Source organism: Indicator indicator, chromosome 4 (assembly GCF_027791375.1).
Source record: "Indicator indicator isolate 239-I01 chromosome 4, UM_Iind_1.1, whole genome shotgun sequence".
Lineage (NCBI taxonomy): Eukaryota > Metazoa > Chordata > Aves > Piciformes > Indicatoridae > Indicator > Indicator indicator.
Genome location: NC_072013.1, coordinates 5,627,525 through 5,633,271, shown reverse-complemented (window position 1 = coordinate 5,633,271; position 5,747 = coordinate 5,627,525).

Below are 5,747 nucleotides of genomic sequence, written 5' to 3'. Positions count from 1 at the left end.
GTTGTGGGGAGTTATTCCCTCCCAGGTGGGGGACTTTGCATTTGATTAATTTTGAAATTCACAAGGTTTCAGCCAGCCATTTATTCAGCCTGTTGGGATTCCTCTAAGTGGTAGCAGTGCTCTCTAAGTATATCAGCCACTCTCTTTATTGTACATGAATTTGCTTTGTCATATTCAGTGTGTTAATAAAGGCACCACAGAGTACCAGCCCCAGTACTGACACTTGAGAGATGCTGCTTGTCTCTATTGGGTGTCCTTTGGACTTTGTACTGCTGATCAGCTTTCACCTTGGTGGTCTAGTAAGTTTTCAAACCACCTCACTATTCATGTACCCAACAACTATGTCACCAATTTGGCTGTAAGGTTTACTAGAGAGGTGGCATTGAGAGCCTCACTAAAGTTAATTACTGGCTCAATGAGAACTGAAGAATTGGTGCTCCACCCCTGCTTTGCCAGCTGCCCCAGACAGACCCTTCAGTCCTCTCCATAAAACCTCTACACCAGTCAGTCACCTGATCCCATCTCCTGTCTGCACTGACACTGCTCTCAGACTGTGCTCCTTGTTCTCGTCCATCTGCTTTCCAATGATAGCTGAGCCTCACAAGGGTACGTCCTGGGGCAGGACCAGGTAGGCAGGTAGACTTTTAATGGAACAGACAGATTGCTGATACATGGCTGGACTTGCTCTCAGAGTCCTTTGCCTTGCTGTGTATCTGCTGTGCAGTCTGATAATTGAAATACCTTTTGATGAAATCTTAATCCTCTCAAATATGTGCTTGTGCTGATAGTTTACCTAATGAAGCTTTGGATAGAGTGGTCTGTTCCTGTAAACACCATGCAGACCAAGGGCCTGGCAACCTCTTATCAGATATTGCCTTAAGGAATAGTAAAAAGCTTGAGAGAGACTGTGGGGTTGGGATCTGGTAGGGACTGGGATCTGGCACTTGTGAAAAATGCTGAAGACTAAAGCAGAGCATACAGGGAGTGTGGACTCCCACATGCTAGTGAGGTGAAGAGCTTTGCTTTTGTTTATTTTGTGAAGTCTGTTTTTTCACTCTTTGAACTGTGTTCTGCAGGAAGGGCTTGGAGAGATCTTGGGCTACGCTTGTCTTGGGCCTGGGAGAGAGCCCAACAGTGAATGGTTGACAGAGGCCAGATGCTTGAAGGAGTGTCTAGCTGAAATTACCATGCTGGCAGAGGATGTTCAGGTGTCACCAAGGTGGAAGGGCTCTTTGGATATAGAGGAGACTGTAAAGCTTGTTGGATTGTGTTTATAAATTGGGGGTGATTTTTAAAGTAAGTTAAAAGGTAGGAAAATACAGCCCTGGTGCAAGGTGCCTTAAAACTTTCTGCACTGGTATTAAATTACTTATGTCCTTGTAAAATAGACAGCAAGAAAAAATCCCAGTCCACATATACCACATTTATTCCTGATCTTTTGAACCTGAACAGAAATCCCTGTGTGGTGAGAGGCTGGAAGTAAGGTTTGGATGACAGTTTGAGTGAAGCGTGCTCTGAGCAGCAGCACTGCAGAGGGTTCTCGAAAGTTCACTCCTTGCACAATGGATGAGGGAAGGTGAGTTAGAAGACTTCTGAATGCCGCAGTTACCTGTTGCTGCTGCTGCTATCTCTGATGGCCAGGACTTTTACGTGTCTGAAGAGTGGGTAGGGAACAGATGCTGAGGGCAACTTGGAAATGGCTATGGAGAGCTGAAGAGGTAGGGCAAGCCAAAGCAGCAGTGTTATAGATATTCCAGGTGCAGCATTAGAAGCGTATCTTCCTGAGCTGGTAAAGGTCTGTCCAAACCCAACTGACCACTGTGTGATAGGTGCTGCAGTGCTTTGTTGGGTCTGCAGTTTCTAAGGTGTTTCCAGAAACAGGCATGCTTCTAGTGTTCTTTCTTTTCTTGCTCGCATCAAGGAAGCATCTATAGGTTTAAGCTAATGTGATCTCTTGAATTCCCTTGTAGTTGACAGTCTACTCCGTGCAGCAGCACACCATGTCAGGTCAGAGAACCAGCCCCGTTGCATCCGAGATGCATTCCCTTTGTTGCCCTTGCCTGCGTTAATTTGCCGTTCAATGTCCTGTCTCCAGAGTGGCCTGTAGAGGTCTCTGTTGAAAAACAATGTACTTAATGTAATGATTGTCTTTTCTCACCAAGGACCATCTGTCTTCACCTCTATCCGATGACATTCAGCAAGCTGAAAGCAGAGCAGTGGGTGCCCTGCTCATTGCAGTTGGCTGTGCAGTAGAAATGGCCACTGTTGTGCTTGCAATGTTGGTTATTTACCTGGGTTTAAAACAGTTTGATAGTTATGCAGCTATGTAGTCCTGCCCATCTTACAAGCTCTACTCTGTTCTCAAGACCCTGAGAATGAAAATGCAGACATAGTGAAATTTACAGGCAGTAATAAACACTGTCTCTTGATTTGTTGATGCTGGGGGCAGGGGTATTTTGTTGTGCTGAGTTTCCTTGTAAGTGAAGGGTGTTAGTCCCAGGGAAATCATCTTTCTCTCATAAAGACTATCAATAAATCCCTGCCCTTCCCTTTAGCAGCCCTGTCACTGGAGTTGCAGAGCTGTAGACAGTGTCTGTAGAATGATCTTGACAACACAGAAGGAGTGGGCCTCTCTGAGGAGGTCTAATAACTGCAGTACTTGAGGAGCATCCTCCCTTTGCTGAGCCTAGCAAAGGTCCTTCTGCTCCTCTTAATGACCTCTGCCCAAATCCTGTGATACATGAGCTAGCTCCTATCAAAGATGGACAGGCTGGATGAGTCCAGCCAGGTGTTTGGTTAATGCTTCATAAGGAGTAAGTTTCTCCTTTGCTTCCTTCTACATTGCAATCCATCTGCTGAGAGGCAAGATGTTAAAATAAAGGCTGTGTGGCCCCTATTGATTCTACCCAAGGCCTTTTTTTTTTTTTTTCCCCCTATGGAAGCCTTACACGCAAAATCTTGCACTGTGCCTTTCAACTCAGACTCTGGATCAAGTCTTGCAAAGATTGGGTGCAGCTGCAAGACTGCTGGAGGGGTTTTATCCTCACATCAGATGGAGCTGGGGGAAAAAAAACCTGGATAAATCACAGAGCCAGCAACTTTCTTGGCGTCTCTGGGATTGCAGCTCCTCCTGCCCCTCCGGCCTTCAGAAATGTGCTTGGCAGAGCTGCCCACATAGAAAAACAAATGCATCCCAAACCAAAACAAACAGAGTTGGGTGTTGGTAGTGAATGGGCCAACACTGCGTGCTGGCGTCATCTCTGCCCACTGCCAGCACGTTGTCATAGGAACAGCTGGGTTATTTTACAATCCAGCTGTGGAGCCAATTCTCCAAATGAGTAGCCTGGAGGGAGGAGAGAGGGGCGGGCAGAAGGGAGCACTGCTGCATTTTCTGGTAACTGAAGGGAGAGGGAGTCTTAGCTGAGAAAGGGAGGGAAGGATTACTCGTGAGTGCCGTCTATCATAGCCTGAAACCACAACCAGTCATTTCAAGATAACTGATTCTCTGCTGTTAGCTGCATCTGGGAATTAGGAGCTGCCCTGTGGGAGAAGGGAGACGAGAGAAAAGGCAAATTTTCTTTTTGTATTGAGGCTGTCGTAATATGTGTATCACAGCATGTTGTCTTTCAGTGATTTGTGGCTTTTCAGTTGCAGGCAGTACTGTGCACCTGTACCGGGCCCCACCACCCCAGAAAGTTGGAGCTGATCAAGTAATGGGTTTTAGCTCACCAGAAGAAAGTTTCATCACTGTTTCCCTTTCCCTCTTTGAAATATTTGTTGCTCTGTTTCCTTTTTGGAAGCTCCTTGTATCCTGTTTTGAGGCTACAGGGCACTGAGGGTACTGCAAGTGCCTAAGCAGAGGTTTAGTCTTTGTGCTGCTGAAGGCTGTTGTACCAACATGAAGGCACTTGGTCCAGTGGCAGGGTGTTTGCTTTGTAAGTGAGCTCTAGGCCTGGTGGTTTAGCAGGTCATGCTGTTTTTGTGTTTGATGAGTATCCTGCAATGAAGACTTGGTGACAAAACCTAAGAGCCTGCAGCTGTTGTGAGAACAAAAGCAGTGCCTTGGTTTACTACCGCTGGGGCTGCTGCTCTGCTACAAGGGGAACCCAGGCAGAAGGTAAACCAAGCCTGCAGGAGTGGTCGTGGCCCAGCAGTGAAGCAAGGTACGGTGGAGAGGTTTGACTGGAGGCTTTAGGGTAAGGAGCTCTCTCGTGTGCCACGTCCAGGGTGTGGTTACACCCGTCATGTCCGAAATGAGACACCCCCTCCGGTTTTAGCTTTGGTGTAAGGAGTGGGGCCGCGCTGGCGAGTGCTGCAGACGCTGCTAACGCCGCTGTGTCCGGCGGCGCTTGCGAGCCGGTGCCGGCAGAGGGCGCGCCCGGGCAGGCCCGTGCCCGGTGCTGGTGCCGGCAACGGGCAGAGTCCCGGCCCAACGCCCGGCCGGACTCCCCTCCGCGGGTTGCTCCCGGCGCAGATCGAAGCTAACCGAGCACTGGGGAGCCGCTTCGGGAGACTCAGGGAGACGGCGTGGCCTGTGCCTGTGCTGGCGCTCCTCGTCATTACCAGGGCATGGGCCGGGTGGCTCCTGCGGTGGACGCAGCCAGCCGCCCCCGGCCATCGCGCTCCTTGCACCTGGTGAAGAACACAGGGGCTGCGCTGGCAGTGTGCCCCACGGCGCTGCAGAAATTCTCCTTGGATCAGTCACAGGGAGGGATGTCCAAGCAAGAGCTGAGCATGGGTTCAGTGCCAGGATAGATGGAGTAAACTGCTCTAGAATCCAAGTCATCTGGCTGCTCTGGTAGGCCTGGCTGGCTCTGGAGACCCCTTCCCAAGGCAGCACTCTCACATGTCCTCTTTGCCAGAGCTAGAAGGACAAGTCCAATTTCATTGTTTGATTTTGAAGTGATGGGTGCAGGACAGAAAAGAATCACAGAATGTCAGGGAGTGTGGAAGTCTCTGGCATTGTGATTTTGACCTTTGTTGGAATTCAGAAAAGATACTGAGCCATTTTCCCACACTTGGTGCTTTTATTTGTCTCATACATGAACTGATGCTGAATGTGCTGACTAGGGCCTAGGGCAGATTTTAAAGGGAGATGTCTGTCCTGTACCTTATTGCTTATTGATATTTTACTAATAGGTCAGAGTTGCAAAGAAAAAAATTAGGCACCATGGTACCTTCTTCCATCCCTCTTGCTTTCTCCATTCTTCTGTTTTTTCCCAGTGATCTTGTTGACCCTGCTAGTGAAGACTTGCAGTCCCCTTTACAGGGACAGTTGGCAGGGCTTTCAGTACTCCCATCCAGAGTAGCTTTCAGCATTTGGGCTTCTTTACTAGTGCATCTCCAAACTTGTGAGAGAAGCTCCAGTGAGAACTTGCATCTTTAAATTATGTGCAGGATTTGGACTTAATAATAATAAAGCCACCTGTTTGAATAAAATGACTTCTGGGCTTTTTCAGTAGTGCAGTTATGGACCTGGCCCCTGTACTGGAGGAATTATTTACAGATGAGAATAGCACTGGAGAAGAGGTCAGAGTTTGGCCCTTAAATATACAAAGAACATTCTTTGCCTGGCATCTAAACTGCTACTCCAGTTATTTCCACGTTTTCAAGGAAATACAGAGATTCCTCTTTTCTCATTGTGCTTTTGGTGTCTACTGCTTTGGGAGCATGTTTGAGGAGGAAAGCTTGCAGGCACTGACTAATGAAGTATATCAGATGTCTTTCCATGATGAGACAGCCACCAG